The 19,952-nt window shown below is 40.2% G+C and overlaps 1 protein-coding gene across 1 annotated transcript in view; it reads left to right on the top strand.

Annotated features, from left to right (window-relative positions):
- LOC100564758 (solute carrier family 52, riboflavin transporter, member 2) overlaps nt 1–19,952 on the top strand; it is a 36,848-nt gene that overhangs the window by 8,717 nt on the left and 8,179 nt on the right. The window contains exons 2-3 of the mRNA XM_062979855.1: nt 3,201–3,366; nt 16,405–16,504. The gene's annotated coding sequence lies outside the window, so the exon portion shown is untranslated. The remainder of the gene's footprint in view (nt 1–3,200; nt 3,367–16,404; nt 16,505–19,952) is intronic.

Below are 19,952 nucleotides of genomic sequence, written 5' to 3'. Positions count from 1 at the left end.
AACATAAGCACATAGGCATTTGAAACCTAGACCTTGAATAAAGGGAAGGCACAGTCTGCTCCTACCATTTGCTGATCTCTGGAAAAGTTGCAACTCCTTTGCAAACAGGGATCTTCCTCTTGCTGAGTTGGCCCTTTCCTTGAACCAACCATGGGAAGGTAAAGTCCAGCATCAGGACAAAACAAGGGCAAACTCAGTGTTTATAACAAGGTCAGATCGGGTGAGCATTGCAGTGCACAGTAGCAATTGGTTTTACAATGGATTGTAAAAGCCGGAGCAAAGGTCTGTCTCGTCTGGCTTCCTGTGCTTCATGGTAAATGTTTCAGGTTCGTGCAGAAGCCTGGAAGGACACGAGCTCCTTCCTCTGGGCTTCCAGGTTACGAATCTTTTCCTGCCCACCAACATTCCCTTTTTCCATTCTTGAGTTGAGAGTAGAGTAACTGCTTTGGGAGATTGTGATTTATGGGCAACCAGACAACGTAGGCCGGGCTGTGGCGTAGCTGGTTAGTAGCCAGATGCAATAATAATAATGATAATGATGATGATGATGATGATGATGATGATGATGATGAAGAAGAAGAAGAAGAAGAAGAAGAAGAAGAAGAAGAAGAAGAAGAAGAAGAAGAAGAAGAAGATGATGATGGCCTGGCAGGATATGTAAAGCAAAGTGAAGAACCTGCTTTGATTGAAGTCAAAAATCAGAAACTCCTAAAAGCACAGCAGACAAGGAATCAGTACAAGAAAGCCACACTACAAACTAGAGCTGACAGCTGGCATAACAAAACATTGTAGTCTGTGCGATTTTCTTACAGCAGCTGAGGATATGATCAATGGTTTCATCGGTTTCCTTGCACAGTCTGCATTTTGGGTCATCAGCTGATTTTTCGATCTTGGCCTTAATTGCATTTGTTCTGATGCTCCTGGGCTGCAAGGATCAGGCCTTCTGTCTCCTTCAGGGTCCCATTTGTGAGCCAGAGCCAGGTCTTCTTCTTATCAGCTTTTCCTTCAATTTTGTCAAGGAACTTTCCATGCAGTGTTTTGTTGTGCCAGCTGTCAGCTCTAGTTTGTAGTGCGGTTTTCTTGTACTGGTTTTTTGTCTGCTGTGCTTTGAGGAGTTTCTGATTTTTGACTTCAATCAAAGCAGGTTCTTCACTTTGCTTCACATATTCTGCCAGGGCATGTTCTTCTTCTTTGACTGCTTGTTTTACTTGTAAGAGTCCTCTGCCCCCTGATCTTCTAGGCAGATATAGCCGGTCAACATCACTGCGAGGGTGCAGTGAATGATGAATGGTCATGAGTTTTCTTGTTTTTCTGTCCAAATTGTCCAGTTCCACCTGTGTCCAGTTTATGATGCCAGCAGTATATCTTATGACAGGTATGGCCCAGGTGTTTATGGCCTTGGTGGTGTTGCCTCCATTGAGCTTGCTTTTGAGAATTTTTCTGACCCTTTGTGTGTATTCTTTTCTGACCACAGTTTTCTCATGTTCATGCTTGATGTTGTCCAGCTGTAATATGCCCAGATATTTATAGGCCTTTGGCTGGTGACACTTTATTGTTTGGCCATTAGGCATATTTATGCCCTCACTTTCGATGATTTTTTTCCTTTCTTCAATGCAACTGTCGAACATTTGTCCAAACCAAACTCCATGCTGATATCAGTACTAAAAATTCGGACAGTGTTGGTCAGAGACTGGATTTCAGTTTCTGTTTTCCCATACAGCTTCAGGTCATCCATGTACATCAGATGTGAAATTTTGTGAGATTTCTTAGATGTTTGATAGCCGAGATTTGTTTTTTGTAAGATTGTTGACAGAGGGATCATGGCAATAATGAAAAGCAGAGGGGACAATGAATCTCCCTGGAATAATAATAATAATAATAATAATAATAATAATAATAATAACTGTGCAAGGAAACCGATGAAACCATTGATCATATCCTCAGCTGCTGTAAGAAAATTGCACAGACAGACTACAAACAGAGGCACAACTATGTGGCCCAAATGATTCATTGGAACCTATGCCTCAAGTATCACCTCCCTGCAGTTAAGAACTGGTGGGATCACAAACCTGCAAAGGTTGTGGAAAATGAACACGCAAAGATACTGTGGGACTTCCGAATCCAGACTGACAAAGTTCTGGAACACAACACACCAGACATCACAGTTGTGGAAAAGAACAAGGTTTGGATCATTGATGTTGCCATCCCAGGTGACAGTCGCATAGATGAAAAACAACAGGAAAAACTCAGCCGCTATCAGGACCTCAAGATTGAACTTCAAAGACTCTGGCAGAAACCAGTGCAGGTGGTCCCGGTGGTGATGGGCACACTGGGTGCCGTGCCAAAAGATCTCAGCCGGCATTTGGAAACAATAGACATTGACAAAATTACGATCTGCCAACTGCAAAAGGCCACCTTACTGGGATCTGCACGCATCATCCAAAAATACATCACACAGTCCTAGACACTTGGGAAGTGTTCGACTTGTGGTTTTGTGAAACGAAATCCAGCATATCTATCTTGTTTGCTGTGTCATACAACGTCGTTGTGTCAATAATAATAATAAATTATTATTATTATTATTATTAATCTGTAGGCCTGTCTTTGGTCCTCTTGTCACATGATGCTGCCAGCTGTGTTTTCCATGCATTGGGGTTCACTCTTCTGGATAACATCCTGGAAAGTATTTCTTGTCTTGATACTGGTGTCCTGCTGCAAGAGATTTATTAAAAGGACATCTCCCTGTGCAGGTCCGTAAGGCATTTGCCTTGCCCCTTCCCAACATTGTGAGGCCACGGTCCCCTCCCTCTTCCTGCCCTTTGAGCCCGTTTCCCTGTCCTGCAGGGACCTTTCCTTTATCTCTCAGCCAACGTTTTATCTCTCGGAGTCTCAAGGTGCTGGGAGATTATTTGTTCTTCCATAGGGATTGAGGAGCGTTTCCTGCCTGATGAAGGCTCCTAATTGGGTCTGTAAATGAGTCATTCGGGGCCAGGGGGGCAAAGGGCTCCTGGGGTTGGTTTCAGGAAGGAAAAGCAAACCTGGAAGGTGCCATTGACCGGGAGTGAGGATCTCTATCTGGAGGGATTCAGCCTTGATTGCATTGAGCTTCCTTCGAGGTGCACAGGGCCGTGTCTCCTTTTGGCCCGCACCTGCTTCTCTTTATTTACCTTCTCCTTCCCCTGCCTTTCTCCCAATACAAGGACTCCTGGTTGCAGAGAGCGCAGGTGAGCTTCAGCTTCTGGGGCTGATGGGATCGACAGAAAAGCAACGGAAGACGATGCTGGACTTGGTCGCTTGACTTCTGAGATGATGCTCCTGTCTCCATGGCTTTGCAGAAGAGGCTGCGCCTAAAACTTCTGGCAGCAGGTAAGATCTTAAAACTCAGCCCAATTATTTCACCACTGGGTTGCTGTGAGTTTCCCGGGCTGTCTGGCCATGTTCCAGCAGCATTCTCTCCTGACATTTTGCCTGCATCTGCGGCTAATGGCATCCTCAGAGGTCTGTTGGAGGTGAGGCAAGTGGAGTGTGTGTGTGTGTGTGTGTGTTTATACAGTAGAGTCTCACTTATCCTACATAAGCGAATATATACATATAATATTAATACAATGTACAGTAGTCTCACTTTTTTAAGTGGTACCTTATTTCCTACTTGATAGATGCAGCTATCTTTCGGGTTGCTAGGTCAGCAACGAGCAGGGGCTATATTTTATATATTTTATTATATTTTATTTTTAATTGACGGGTGCTCACCCTGCCACGGGCTGGCCTCGAACTCATGACCTCATGGCCAGAGTGATTTATTGCAGCAGGCTGCTCACCAGCCTGCGCCACAGCCCGGCCCCCACCATTCATAGCACATATTGTGCTATGCTAATAATATAATTTATTGTATGTACTTATTACAGTATAGTCTCACTTATTTTACAATATTTATATCCCGCCCTTCTCACCCAACAGGGGACTCATAAACGGGCCGGTAGAATGTTGGATAAGCAAATAAGTTGGATAATAAGGAGAGATTAAGGAAAAGCCTATTAAACATCAAATTAGGTTATAGGGTTACAGGGAATAGGGTTACAGCCTGTGTTGGACGGGGTCGCACTCCCCCTGAAGACACAGGTTCGCAGTCTGCGGGTTCTCCTGGACTCATCGCTGAGCCTGGAGCCCCAGGTCTCGGCGGTGGCCAGGGGAGCCTTCGCACAACTAAGACTTGTGCGCCAGCTGCGCCCGTCCCTTGGGAGGTCTGACTTGGCCACGGTGGTCCACGCTCTGGTTACAGCTCGTTTGGACTACTGCAACGCGCTCTACGTGGGGCTGCCTTTGAAGACGGCCCGGAAGCTCCAACTAGTACAACGGGCGGCAGCCAGATTAATAACTGGGGCGGCTTACAGGGAGCGCCCCCCCCCCCCACTAAGCCAGCTCCACTGGCTGCCAATATGCTACCGAGCCCAATTCAAAGTGCTGGTCTTGACCTATAAAGCCCTAAACAGTTCTGGCCCAATCTACTTGTCCGAACGTATCTCCTCCTATGAACCAGTAAGATCCCTAAGATCACCTGGAGAGGCCCTGCTCTCAGTCCCACCTGCCTCGGAGGCGCGGCTGGTGGGAACGAGGGACAGGGCCTTCTCAGTGGTGGCTCCCTGGCTGTGGAACACCCTCCCTGGAGATATCCGACAGGCTCCGACCCTGCTGGGATTCAGAAGGGACATGAGAACATGGTTATGTGCCCAAGCTTTTGATGAGTAAATGACAAAATTGACATGGCCTGATTTAAGGATGAAACATGAGGATCTCGGACAAATGGAATTAATTATATATACGTTTTTAAGGTTTTATAATGTGTTTTAACAATGTTATTAATAGATCTGTTATTGTTTTGTTTTTATGATTGTATTTTGGGCATTAAATTTTGCCAATTTTTGTAAGCCGCCCTGAGTCCCTTCGGGTGAGAAGGGCGAGATATAAATGCTGTAAATAAATAAATAATAAATAAATTTTACAAATTAAGCACCAAAACATCATGTTATACAACAAATTTGACAGAAAAAGTAGTTCCATACGCAGTAATGTTATGTTGTAATTACTGTATTTACAAATTTAGCACCAAAATATCACGATTTATTGAAAATATTGACTACAAAAATGTGTTGGATAATCCAGAACGTTGGATAAGCGAGTGTTGGATAAGTAAGACTTTACTGTAGTAATATTTAATGGTAATATTTTATTTATTTATTTATTTATTCCAATTATTTATACCCCGCCCTTCTCACCCGTTATACAATGAACTAAAACGTTAAAACAGCTAAAACAGTCATAAAATACAATATACAAAGTTTAAAACATTACACCGTTATAAAATGAACTAAAACGTTAAAATAGCTAAAACAGTCATAAAATACAATATACAAAGTTTAAAACATTACACCGTTATACAATGAACTAAAACGTTAAAATAGCTAAAACAGTCATAAAATACAATATACAAAGTTTAAAACATTACACCGTTATACAATGAACTAAAACGTTAAAATAGCTAAAACAGTCATAAAATACAATATACAGAGTTTAAAACAATGCCAAGTGCTTATGCCATTCATAGCATATATTGTGCTATGCTAATAATATAATGTATTGTGTGTACTTATTATTTGTAAGCCACAGATGCTCTGAGTCCCCTTCGAGGTGAATAAAGGTAATAAATAAATAAATACATAAATAAGGTACCTTTCTGTACCAAATGTTGTTTTGCTTTAAGCTAATCGCTTTAGAGATCTGGCTGCAGCCTGGATTGGTTTCAAATACATTATTAGTTGCCTTGAGAAAACTGGGGTGCAAATTAAATCCAATTAAATTAAATAACATGGCGTGAAGGTGTGTTTCCCAGGCTGGGATCCTTGCCATTGCGCCCATCCCTGCCTTGGACGATCCACAAATGCGCTGAAGGGCAGGAAAGCGTTCTGCTTGTTGGGGCTGGAAATTCCCCCAAAAAGTTGGGAATGTTGTGAGCAAGAGGAGACCTGCTGCCTTGTGCTTCCTTGTAAAATGCAAACATTTACGTCTCTTATAAATTGCAAGGAAGCATTTACCTGGTGAAGGGAAGCTCTATGAATTGGTGAGTATCATTCGAAGAGGGCTGGAGGTGGGGGTCCCAGAGAGTAGCATGGCCATTTATTTATTATATTTATTTATAGCACTATGCAACAAAATTTGTAAATAAACTTCTGTTCCTGGTTTGGAAGTGTGATTCCTGTTTAATTGTGCGGTCCTTGCTTTAAAAGTCGTTGTTCTACTTTGGAGAACTACGTTGCTGGCCTTTGGAGAGACAGCCGTTGGATGACCAGACTCATTATAATTTATTCTGAATGTTATTAGGTTCCTTTCATCGGGGTATTTTAATCTAATGATTTTATCTTATACTAGCTGTGCCCGGCCACGCGTTGCTGTGGCAAAGTGGTGGTGGTATTGGTTAAAAATTGTTGTGTAATTTTTATTTGACTTTATTTGCATTTTTTTAATTAATTTTATTGTAAGTTATATTTTTATTTATTATATTTTATTATAATAAAATATTAGTTATTTTCTGTTATTATAGTATTTTATTGTATTAATTTTTTAGTGTTTATTATTATTTTTTATTGGGTTGCTAGGAGACCAAGTTGGAGGAGCTTAGCCTTCTAACTGGCAGCAATTGGATAAAAGCAATTATTCCTCTCTCTCTAATTAGGACTTTATTTTTCTTTTATTTTTGTTGTATCAACCTAGAGGTGTGGATGATGGGTTGTGTTGTCAAATTTTGAGGTTGGGGGGCCTGTAGTTTTGTTGGTCGCCGTGGTGCCATCACTCTTTTATTGCTGCTATAGTCCCCCCCACCACCTTTGAAGTTGACGGATTTGCATTGGTGGTTGTTTGAAATTATTACTGTTGTATAAACCTTTGTTTTAACTTCTGTTTTATCATCTTCTTGTGTTTTAAACTGTGTATATTGTTTAATGTATTTGCGCTGTTACTTTTATAAAGTTGTGAGCCGCCCCGAGTCCCCATGGGGAGATGGTGGCGGGGTATAAATAAAGTTTTTGTTATTATTATTATTATTACTCCAGAAACTTTGTCGCTTTTGTGGCTGACACAAAGCAGATTGAATTGGGTGGGAGATATTCATTGAAAAACTAGAGCAAAGTGTGCTATAGCAGGATTTTTCTCACAAAAAGACAAAGTTTTGGCAGTTTAATAAACGTTTCCCATGTTTTTATGGCCATCTGTTGGGAGCGTCTTCATTGTGTCTTTTCTGCATGGCAAAATGGCGTTGGACTGGATGGCCCCTGCAGTTGCTCCTTATTATTATTATTATTATTATTATTATTATTATTATTATTATTATTTTATGACACAGCAAACAAGATAGTTATGCTGGATTTCATATCACAAAATCACAAGTCGAACACTTCCCAAGTGTCTAGGACTGTGTGATGTATATTATTATTATTATTATTATTATTATTATTATTATTATTATTTTATTATGACACAGCAAACAAGATAGATATGCTGCATTTCATATCACAAAATCACAAGTCGAACACTTCCCAAGTGTCTAGGACTGTGTGATGTATTTTCGGATGATGTGTTATTATTATTATTATTATTATTATTATTACTAGTACTACTACTACTATTACTAGTACAGTAGAGTCTCACTTATCCAAGCTAAATGGGCCGCCAGAAGCTTGGAAGCTTGGAAGCTTGGACTGGATGGCCCCTGCAGTTGCTCCTTATTATTATTATTATTATTATTATTATTATTATTATTATTATTATTATTTTATGACACAGCAAACAAGATAGTTATGCTGGATTTCATATCACAAAATCACAAGTCGAACACTTCCCAAGTGTCTAGGACTGTGTGATGTATATTATTATTATTATTATTATTATTATTATTATTATTATTATTATTATTATTATTATTTTATTATGACACAGCAAACAAGATAGATATGCTGCATTTCATATCACAAAATCACAAGTCGAACACTTCCCAAGTGTCTAGGACTGTGTGATGTATTTTCGGATGATGTGTTATTATTATTATTATTATTATTATTATTATTACTAGTACTACTACTACTATTACTAGTACAGTAGAGTCTCACTTATCCAAGCTAAATGGGCCGGCAGAAGCTTGGATAAGCGAATATCTTGGATAATAAGGAGGGATTAAGGAAAAGCCTATTAAACATCAAATTAGGTTATGATTTTACAAATTAAGCACCAAAGCATCGTGTTATACAACAAATTTGACAGAAAAAGTAGTTCATTACACATTAATGCTAGGTAGTAATTACTGTATTTACAAATTTAGCACCAAAATATCATGATATATTGAAAACATTGACTACAAAAATGCCTTGGATAATCCAGAACCTTGGATAAGCATTTCTTGGATAAGTGAAACTCTACTGTACTACTACTATTATTACAAAGACTGGATGGCCATCTGTTGGGAGTGCTTTGATTGTGCTTTTTGTGCAGGGCAGAAAGAAGGGGGGTGGACTGGATCTTTAATAGGCTTCTCCTTAATCTCTCCTTATTATCCAACATATTTGCTTATCCAATGTTCTGCCGGCCCATTTATGTTGGATAAGTGAGACTCTACTGTACATTATATATACTACATAATATAATATATACCATATATACTCGAGTATAAGCCGGCCCGAATATAAGCCGAGGCACCTAATTTTATCACAAAAACTGGGAAAACTTATTGACTCGAGTATAAGACGAGGGTGGGAAATGCAGCAGCTACGGGTCAAATTCAAAAATAAAAATAGATATTAATAAAATGGCATTATTTGAGGCATCAGTTAAATGTTTTTGAATACAGTAGTCTCTCACTTATCCAACATAAATGAGCCGGCAGAACGTTGGATAAGTGAATATGTTGGATAATAAGGAGGCATCATGGAAAAGCCTATTAAACATCAAATTAGGTTATGATTTTACAAATTAAGCACCAAAACATCATTTTATACAACAAATTTGACAGAAAAAGTAGTTCAATATGCAGTAATGCTATGTAGTAATTACTGTATTTACGAGTTTAGCACCAAAATATCACGATATATTGAAACATTGACTACAAAAATGTGTTGGATAATCCAGAACATTGGATAAGCGAGTGTTAGATAAGTGAGACTCCACTGTACATTATATATAATATAATATATACCATATTGACTCGAGTATAAGCCGACCCAAATATAAGCCAAGGCACCTAATTTTATCACAAAAAGTGGGAAAACTTATTGACTCGAGTATAAGACGAGGGTGGGAAATGCAGCAGCTACGGGTCAAATTTCAAAAATAAAAATAGATATTAATAAAATGGCATTATTTGAGGCATCAGTTAAGTGTTTTTGAATATTTATATAAAACTGTAATTTAAGATAATAATAAGACTTTAATAAGATAAGACTGTCCAACTCTGAATACCTATATCAGGGGTTCCCAAACTTTTGAAGCAGAGGGCCAGTCCACAATCTTTCAGACTGTTGAGGGGCCGAATTATCATTTGAAAAAAAAATACAAATTCCTATGCATACTGCACATGTCTTATTTGTAGTGCAACAACAACAACAACAACGAAAGAACAATACAATATTTAAAAATGAAAACAATTTTAACCAACATAAACCTATTAGGATTTCAATGGAAAGTGTGGGCCTGCTTCTGGCCAATGAGATAGTCAAGTTAATTAGGATTGTTGTTGTTGTTGTTGTTGTTGTTGTGTGCCTTCAAGTCATGTCAGACTTTGGCAGAGCCTAAGTCTAAAATTAATTATTTATTTACTGCATTTATCTACTACATTTATATCCCGCCCTTCTCACCCCGAAGGGAACTCAGAGCAGCTGTATGTACATACAATATATTATATTATTAGCATAGCACAATATTAGCATTATATATTACTATATTGAACTATACCACTATAGTATTATATAATATGTAATATATAACATATAATTAATATTATTATATGGTATTACTATTAGTATTATATTGTATAACATAAGATTATTATCAATATTATATGTATATACAATATATTAAAACTGATATAAAATATTATAAAACTGAGGGCGGGGGCCAGGTAAATTACCTTGGAGGGCCGCATCCGACCCCTGGGCCTTAGTTTGGGGACCCCTGACCTATATACTTAAGTATAAGCCGACCTGAATAGAAGCCGGCCAGGACCCTCACTCGAGTATAAGCCGAGGGGAGCTTTTTCAGCCCTAAAAAAGGGCTGAAAAACTAGGCTTATACTCAAGTATATACAGTAAACATTTATTGGGGCTCCACAAAAAACTTTTGCACCAAAAAGGGCTCCATGGCTGAAAAAGTTTGAGAAGCCCTGGTGTAATGCATCCTAAGGGAAATGCATGCATTGGTGAAATGCATGGTCCAGGTCAGTCCTGACCAAAGCAGAAGGGAGTGGGACTGACACTTCCTTCCATCTGGACCAGGGGTCCCCAAACTTTTTAAACAGGGGGCCAGTTCACGATCCTTCGGACCGTTGGAGGGCCGGACTATAGTTGGCCACTGAGCAATAAATAATAGTAATAATAATAATAATAATAATAATAATAATAACAACAACAATAATAATAATAAAAAAGAGGGTTGGAAGAGACCCTTTGGGCCATTGAGTCGAATTCCCTTCTGCCTTTGTGCACCGAAAGCACAAGCAAAGCACCCCTGATGGATGACCACCCAACCTCAATGTTAATAGTAATAATAATAATAATAATAATAATAATAATAATAATAATAATAATAATAAAATAAGATTGAACTTCAAAGGCTCTGGCAGAAACCAGTGCAGGTGGCCCCGGTGGTGATCGGCACATTGGGTGCCGTGCCAAAAGATCTCAGCCGGCATTTGGAAACAATAGACATTGACAAAATTACGATCTGCCAACTGCAAAAGGCCACCCGACTGGGATCTGCACGCATCATCCGAAAATACATCACACAGTCCTAGACACTTGGGAAGTGTTCGATTTGTGATTTTGTGATACAAAATCCAGCATATCGATCTTGTTTGCTGTTTCATAATAAAATAATAATAAAGAGGGTTGGAAGAGACCCCTTGGGACATTTAGTCCAACTCCCATCTGCCTCTGTGCACCAAAAGCACAAGCAAAGCATCCCTGACATATGGCCATCCAGCCTCAATGTTAATAATAATAATAATAATAATAATAATAATAATAATAATAATAATAATAATAATAATAATAATAAGGGTTGGAAGAGAAGAAGAGACCCCTTGGGTCATTTAGCCCAACCCCCTTCTGCCCTTGTGCCGTGGGGGCCGGATAAATGGCTTCAATGGGCCGCATCCGGCCCCCGGGCCTTAGTTTGGGGACCCCTGATCTGGACTATTGCCTAGAATTGCATCGGCCTTTTTAGCTGCTGCGTTTCGCTCCATGTCTCTCCCCTTGAGTGTTGGCACAAGGCAAGAGATTCACGAAGACGATGCGCAAATGTGCTGAAGGGGAATTAGCCGTCCTGCTTGTTGGGACTGGATTTTAGCCGGGAAAGTTGCGGGTGGGAAATGTTCCCCGTTCTTGCTTCTTATGGGCAAGAAGAAACCTGCCCTGATATATAATGAAAAAGCTCGTTTCTTGGTGAAGGGAGCTGATGCCTGCAATAGAGCCGGACTCCTGATTCCCCTCTTGCTGGAAATCTGTGAGTCTGGAAGTTTAGGATATTTAATTCTGTTTTGATATTTGTATATTGTAAACATTGTATTCAACTGCTTTTAATGTAAGTTGTTTTGAGTCCCCTCCATGAAGAGAAAAAATGGGGTATTATTATTATTATTATTATTATTAATAATAATAATAATAATAGGAATATTTGACCTACCCAGCAGAGTCGAGTGCATTGTAGTCAGTACTATATATATATATATATATACACACACATATACGCACATATATATACAGTAGAGTCTCACTTATCCAAGCCTCACTTATCCAAGCCTCTGGATTATCCAAGCCATTTTTGTAGTCAATGTTTTCAATATATTGTGATATTTTGGTGCTAAATTCGTAAATACAGTAATTACTACATAGCATTACTGCATATTGAACTACTTTTTCTGCCAAATTTGTTGTCTAACATGATGTTTTGGTGCTTCATTTGTAAAATCATAACCTAATTTAATGTTTAATAGGCTTTTCCTTAATCTCTCCTTATTATCCAACATATTCACTTATCCAACGTTCTCCCGGCCCGTTTATGTTGGATAAGTGAGACTCTACTGTATACACACACACACACACACACACACACACACACACACATATATATATAGGCTTATAATAGGAAACAGGAGAGGAAACATGTGGGAGTTAATTATGACTGTGCTTTTCTTGCATGGCAGAAACAGGTTAGACTGGAGTTGCTCCTATTATTATTATTATTATTATTATTATTATTATTATTATTATTATCATCATCATTTTATGACACAGCAAACAAGATAGATATGCTGGATTTCATATCACAAAATCATTATTATTATTATTATTATTATTATTATTATTATTATTATTATTATTATTATTGCAAAGACTGGATGGCCATGTGTTGGGGATGTATGATCTGTGCTTTTACTGCATGGCTGAAGTGGGTTGGACTGGGTGGCCTCTGGAGTTGCTCCTATTATTATTGCTACTACTACTACTGCTACTACTACTACTACACAGGCTGAATAGCCATCTGTTAGGGTTGCTTTGGTTGTGCTTTCCCTGCCTGGCAAAAAGGGGTTGGACTGGATAGTCCCTGGGATTGCTGCTATTATTATTATTATTATTATTATTATTATTATTATTATTACACAGCAAACAAGATAGACATTCTGGATTTCGTATCACAAAATCACAAGTCGAACACTTCCCAAGTGTCTAGGACTGTGTGATGTATTTTCGGATGATGCACGCAGATCCCAGTAGGGTGGCCTTTTGCAGTTGGCAGATCGTAATTTTGTCAATGTCTATTGTTTCCAAATGAGATCTTTTGGCACGGCACCCAGTGTGCCCATCACCACCGGGACCACCTGCACTGGTTTCTGCCAGAGTCTTTGCAGTTCAATCTTGAGGTCCTGATAGCGACTGAGTTTTTCCTGTTGTTTTTCGTCAATGCGACTGTCACCTGGGATGGCAACATCAATGATCCAAACCTTTTTCTTTTCCACAACTGTGATGTCTGGTGTGTTGTGTTCCAGAACTTTGTCAGTCTGGATTCGGAAGTCCCACAGTATCTTTGCGTGCTCATTTTACAATACTTTTGCAGGTTTGTGATCCCACCAGTTCTTTGCTGCTGGGAGGTGGTCCTTGAGGCATAAGTTCCAATGAATCATTTGGGCCACACAGTTGTGCCTCTGTTTGTAGTCTGTCTGTGCAATTTTCTTACAGCAGCTGAGGATATGATCCATGGTTTTGTCAGTTTCCTTGCACAGTCTGCATTTTTGGTCATCAGCTGATTTTTCGATCTTGGCCTGAATGGCCTTTGTCCTGATGTCTTGCTCCTGGGCTGCAAGGATCAGGCCTTCTGTCTCCTTCTTCAGGGTCCCATTCGTGAGCCAGAGCCAGGTCTTCTCCTTATCAGCTTTTTCTTCAATTTTGTCAAGGAACTTTCCATGCAATGTTTCATTGTGCCAGCTGTCAACTCTAGTTTGTAGTGCAGTTTTCTTGTACTGGTTTTTTGTCTGCTGTGCTTTGAGGAGTTTCTGATTTTTGACTTCAATCAAAGCAGGTTCTTCGCTTCGCTTTACATATTCTGCCAGGGCATGTTGTTCTTCTTCTTTAACTGCTTGTTTTACTTGTAAGAGTCCTCTGCCCCCTGATCTTCTAGGCAGATATAGCCTAGAAGCCTGTTTAGCTTGGATAAGTGAGACTCTACTGTATATATAAATATATATAATATATAAATATATATATATATATATATATATATATATATATATATATATATATTATTAGAAGGTGTGAAATTACTACTGTTAATTGGTGGCTTTATTGTACCAAGAGTATGTTATAATGTGCACTCTTTCGAAATAATAATAATAATTAAAAGACGGGAGAAGGCACAGGTTCCCTTTGATGTTCCAAGAGGGAGCCTGGCTGTTGTTGCCTGGAGGCGCCCTCTGTTTGGGAGGTGTTCGCTGGCACTTGATTGTTCGCTGTCTGCAATTCCCCTCTTTCTATGTGGCATCCTTTATTTACTGTCTTGATTCTGGTGTTTTTTTAATACTAGAAATCAGATTTCATGGTCTCCTCCTTTCTGTTGACATTGTCCATATGCTTCATATGGATTTCAGTGGCTTCTCAGTGGCCCACCATTTCTGTGTTCCCAAATAATACTATTCTGAGCCCAGGTTGGTTCATCAAGTGCTCTGCACAGTACACGATGCCTGTCGTGCTTTTATACTCATCCACGTGGTGCAATGATGCCTTCCTGGTTTCATAATTCACTACCTGATGCAAACACACCTTCCTGGTTGCATCAGACGCTTGCTTTGTCATCCTGACTCAGCAATCAATCACCTGGATGTGCTGTCATTTTTGATCAAATCCTGACCTCTCCGTGGTGCAAAGAAGGGCCTCCTCTTCCTTTTGCAACTCCTTCCCCTCCTTCCTTCCTTCCTTCCTTCCTGGCAAAGGCTTTGCTCCAGGTGACATTGACAGGTCAGACCAGCCAGGTGAGCCACAGGTGAGCAAGCATCCACCCAAGGGCGAAAAGTACTTGCCTTGCTTTTTCCAGGCCACTTTCAACTTGATCCCGGGCGCTTCCAGATGAGGAGGCAAAGAGCACATTTTTCAACCTTTTTCAGTAAAACAGCAGATGTCTCCACCTTGTTCAGGCAAACATGCTTGCTAGTGTGAGGGTTGAATGAAAAGTAATGCCTCCACCTTCGTAACTCCTCAGCAGATGGCAGTCCTGGTATGAGGCAGGTCCTGGCTTGTTCAGTAGACTCTACAGTTAGTTCCATTTGGTGGGAAGCCTTAGCATTGAACGGTTGTGTTGTTAAAGTGCAAAGTATGGAACCCTGCGCAGACGGGGAAGCCTGAGCATTGAACGGTTGTGTTGTTAATGTGTGAAGTATGGAACCCTGCACAGATGGGGAAGCCTTAGCACTGAAGGGTTGTGTTGTAAAAGTGCCAAATATGGAACCCTGCACAGACGGGGAAGCCTTAGCATTGAAGGGTTGTGTTGTTAAAGTGCAAAGTATGGAACCCTGCGCAGACGGGGAAGCCTTAGCATTGAACTGTTGTGTTGTTAAAGTGCCAAGTATGGAACCCTGCGCAGACAGGGAAGCCTTAGCATTGAACGGTTGTGTTGTTAATGTGTGAAGTATTGAACCCTGCGCAGACGGGGAAGCCTTAGCATTGAACGGTTGTGTTGTTAAAGTGCAAAATATGGAACCCTGCGCAGACAGTCGGTCAATGCAACTTAAACAATGTGTAGTAACTGAATTCTTGGCAGCAGAAAGTGTCATCCCAAAGGAGATTTATCAGAGAAAGCAAGGTGTTTATGGTGATTGTGTTGATGTGAGTCCTGTGCATCATTGGGTGAGTGAGTTTAAAGATGTTGAAGTGGGAACATCTGACTTGTGTGACAAACAAGGAGTTGGACGTCCTGTGACAGCAACCAAGTTTCACAAGCAAAAGGTTGACAGATTGATTCAGGACGATCGTGGTATCACTCAGAGAAGAATTTCAAGCATAATCGGCCTTTCACAAGAACGTGTGGGTCACATTATTGCTTTGCTTGGCTATCGGAAGATCTGCGCACAGTGGGGACTGCGAGACGCCGGTTGCGGAAACAGAGTGTCGACTTCTTCCGTGACGGCTTCAGAAAACCTGTTCATCGTTGGCAGAAATGTATCCAATTGTCTGGCGATGATGTGGAAAAGTGAACAGTGGTAGTTAAAGAGCACATTCTAAGGATTATTTCTGCGTTTGGTTTATTAAAATATTCCCATCCAAACCCAAGTAACGAAGGTGGAGGCATTACTTTTCATTCAACCCTCGTAGCTTCATTTGAGGTTGAGAGACATTTCATTCCCTTCTTCACTTCCTCAACTACTTTTTCACAAAGGCAATATGAAATAAACATTAAGTAAATGGATTCCTGGTTACACACCAAACTAATATATACCCACAAGTACAACAATGTGCATTAGTAAATTGCCATTTGAATCTGTTGCTTTGTGTCCTGTCCTGTTGAGCAGCAGGAGACAACCTGGCTCCGTTGTCCATGTGACATCCCTGCAGATGCTTAGAGGTGGCTCTCATCTCACCACTTAATTATGTCTCCTTTCCATAGGGATGAGCAGCGGTGCTCCTGAGGAACGCCCTTCGTAGCTCCGGCTGCCAGACCCAGCCTTCCTTTGGTTTCCGTGGCTGGAGATCTCCATTCATCAAAGGTACGCTTACCCCGCTCGTGGCCTTTCCCCTTTGTAACGAAGTGTGAATTTTTTAGTTTACAGATGTCATGTTTAATTGCGTTTTAAAAGGGTCAATATTTCAGTTACTCTGCACTCATGAGTTGGTTGCCATGGAGAAGTGGGCGAACTGCCATTTTGGTGGAGAAGTGCAGGTTTGAAAAAGAAGCAGTTAGTCTGTGCCCTGATGAGGTACAGTGAAGACTGACCCTCAGTTGAAGGGATCAGGGAGACTCAAATGCTTATTTTTGAGTCAATTTAAAATAAGTTTGGTGACTTATTTTAAGGTAGACTGTCTCCTGATGAGGAACAGATAATCTGTGATTGTAATTCATAGGGTGACTGCAGTTTAGAGCAGTAAAGGAAGAAGTGACATTTTAAGAAGTTTGAAACACCTCATTCTAGCTTTGCAACTGTTAACCAAAGTGCCTCTAAAGAGAAAGTTACTACAGTAGCGTCTCACTTATCCAACGTTCTGGATTATCCAATGCATTTTTGTGGTCAATGTTTTCAATACATCATGATATTTTGGTGCTAAATTCGTAAATACAGTAATTACTAAATAGCATTACTGCGTATTGAACTACTTTTTCTGTCAAATTTGTTGTATAAAATCATGTTTTGGTGCTTAATTTGTAAAATCTTAACCTAATTTGATGTTTAATAGGCTTTTCCTTAATGCCTCCTTATTATCCAACATATTCGCTTATCCAACATTCTGCTGGCCCGTTTATGTTGGATAAGTGAGACTCTACTGTATAACCATTAAGCTTTGTGCCAGAATAAACGTGTTATTTTTCTTTTAAACATCTCAGCTTCTGTCATATATATATTACCATCAAAAACAAACAAGAAGAAAGAAGAAAAACAAAAATTTAAAGGTCTGCTCTCTAAGTAGTTAGTGGCTATATCTTCCCATAGTGGTGGCAAGCGTGGATAATCCCCTTTACATCTGGTGGCCGCATTATAACCATCTTTACAAGTAGTGGCAGCAGTTATAATATAATAATATAAATTAAATAAACATTCCGACGTCTCTTCTCTGCACCCTTCTTTCCATGAATCCTAGAATCCTAGGGACATCCAGTCCAATCCTCTACCATGCATGCGTTAAGCAAAGGCTATGGAGGTCATGGGTTGATTCTCTGTCTAGCTTTGGAAACCCACTGCGTGACCCTAGACAAGTCGCATCATGATGGAGTCATTTTACAGTTCCCGTAAGACAGAAACAACTTGAACTAACTAGTGTCCATGCGTAGAGGAGACAAGGAGTGGAAGCATCGGGCTCTGCCGCAAGGAGATTACAAGCTTAGCGTTGACAAGGAGGGGATGGAGAATGGACAGGGGCAGTTCAAGCTATACGCGAACTACGCAATTGCGGAAGGCACAATCCTCTAGTGGGTGCAGTTGAGGTGCTTCTGTTGTTTTCCCACCAACCCTCCAAAGCCGAGAGATGGGGGGGGGAGAGCAAAGGAGCACTTGGTTTGGGGGGGGGCAAAATACTCCTTGCTTACACCTGAAAATTACCTAGGGCCGGCCCTGAGAATGTGAAATGGCAGACAAAGGTTTGAGGTAATGAGACAAAAAGAGTTCCGGTGGCTGTAGAAAAAAAGACGTTTATTCTCAGTGGCCAGAGAGAATAAGCAATAAGAAAATGACCTTCCCCTGTAATCAGGAAAGCGAAGGTACGAAACAAAGAAACACAGGTCCTTATATACTATTTTGCATTCATCTATTTACGTCATAGAGGCATTATCCATCACCAATTAGTGTCAAAAAAGTCTTACTTTGCACTTTACTAAAAGCTAATTTTGCATTTTCCTAAAATATCGGTTACTTTCAAGACCTCTGACCCTCTATTAGGCCTTATCTAAGGAAATCCCATCTAAGCTCTCAGGATCCATTAATTAAGGAATTTCCCCCTACCTTAGCTGTCAGAGAGTCATTCACACTTCTCCATAGTGCCAGGTCTTATCTTGACATCCCAAAAAGCCTTAATTTGTCTCTTGTCCATTAGCTTATCTATTCTTGTTGACACTTAACATATGTCCCTGGCACTTAGGGTGAACTTTGGTCTCTGCTGGGTCTTGCTAGGCAAAGTGTATTTTGGGGCTATATGCACACATTCTACTTGTGATTACATTTTTCCTATTCCTATTTCTAATATGATTACATTCAATATATAGTTTCCAATACAAGTATTATATTTTCCCAATACACCTTCATCAAATGGACCTTGCTTTTGGAAAGGCATGACCTTGTTAGAGATCTTTTGAAAAAAGCACAATTTCCATAGCCTCATGGAGAACAATGGCTTTCACAACCATTTGGAAATCAGTATCTTTTGTAAAAATATAATCTTCCAGAGCAAAGCCAAAATCTCGTTTGAGTAAAATCTCAATATTCACATGTACTTATGCAAGGCAATTCGACTTTCAGTTGTTAGACTGATAACCTCGTTGTCTCTGATCTGTTAGGAACAGAGATTATTGTTATGGTTTGCAAAAGACATTGTGATGTATGCATTAACTGGGAAATGAAGTGCATGAAACCGATTGGCCGAGCCTGCAAAGACCCGGGAATTTGATTTGTTATTTTTTCTATTCGGCTGCCGGAGAACCGGTTTGAGCAGGTTTAGTTCAGTCAGAAAGAGAGATTGTGTGCTCTTGCTGAGCACTGCCTGGACAAGATGGCTGCTGCTACCAATCCTTCACTGAAACAGATTTAGGGACTAAGAAAGGACTGTTTATGACTGTGAATTTCTGTAAGCAATCAGAGGAACTATTGTAAATACCATTGTTCTGTTGTTCACTTGAAGTTAGTAAAGTTCCTGTATTATTTGTTCTATAAAGCTGAGTGGTGCATCATTGCTCTGCAGGGTGACTCTGGGTTCATGGGCACATGTAAGAGCTTCTGTTTCTCATCTTCAACCAGCAACAATTATGCCAATGCACAGAAACAGCAGAGTTTCAGAAGTGTTCTCTTCAGTGCCCAAAAACATCTCTCCCATAAAACCTCTTGTTTCTATATCATACTCTCAAGAGGAAAAAAAAAGAAGGTAGACTTCATTAAAAGTAACATATTTGGTTTACTCACAACCTTCATGTTGTAGCTCAGCCATCGCGGCCTATAGTTCATCAAGAGTTGGAGTTGGAAATAGACTATGCTACGGATCCAGGCCCAGAACGAGGCCCCTTGGCCTTGCAGCTGCCTGATATTATTACACAGGAGGATCCGATAATTGGAGAACAGTCCGATGCCTCGGCAATCTTGCCTACACCAGATGGTGCTGTCCTGGGCGAAGGTGGGGTTTTCAGTCGGAGGGAGTGTTTTACTAGAGATAGGAGCAAGAAGGAGGGGGTTCGAAGAAGCAAGAGGTTAGCTCTGAAGCTTGATAATGACTAACTGTTTCCCGTGGGAAGTTTTGTGG

Source organism: Anolis carolinensis, chromosome 4, assembly GCF_035594765.1.
Source record: "Anolis carolinensis isolate JA03-04 chromosome 4, rAnoCar3.1.pri, whole genome shotgun sequence".
Taxonomy (NCBI): Eukaryota; Metazoa; Chordata; class Lepidosauria; order Squamata; family Dactyloidae; genus Anolis; species Anolis carolinensis.
This window is presented reverse-complemented; position numbering and strand designations above follow the sequence as displayed.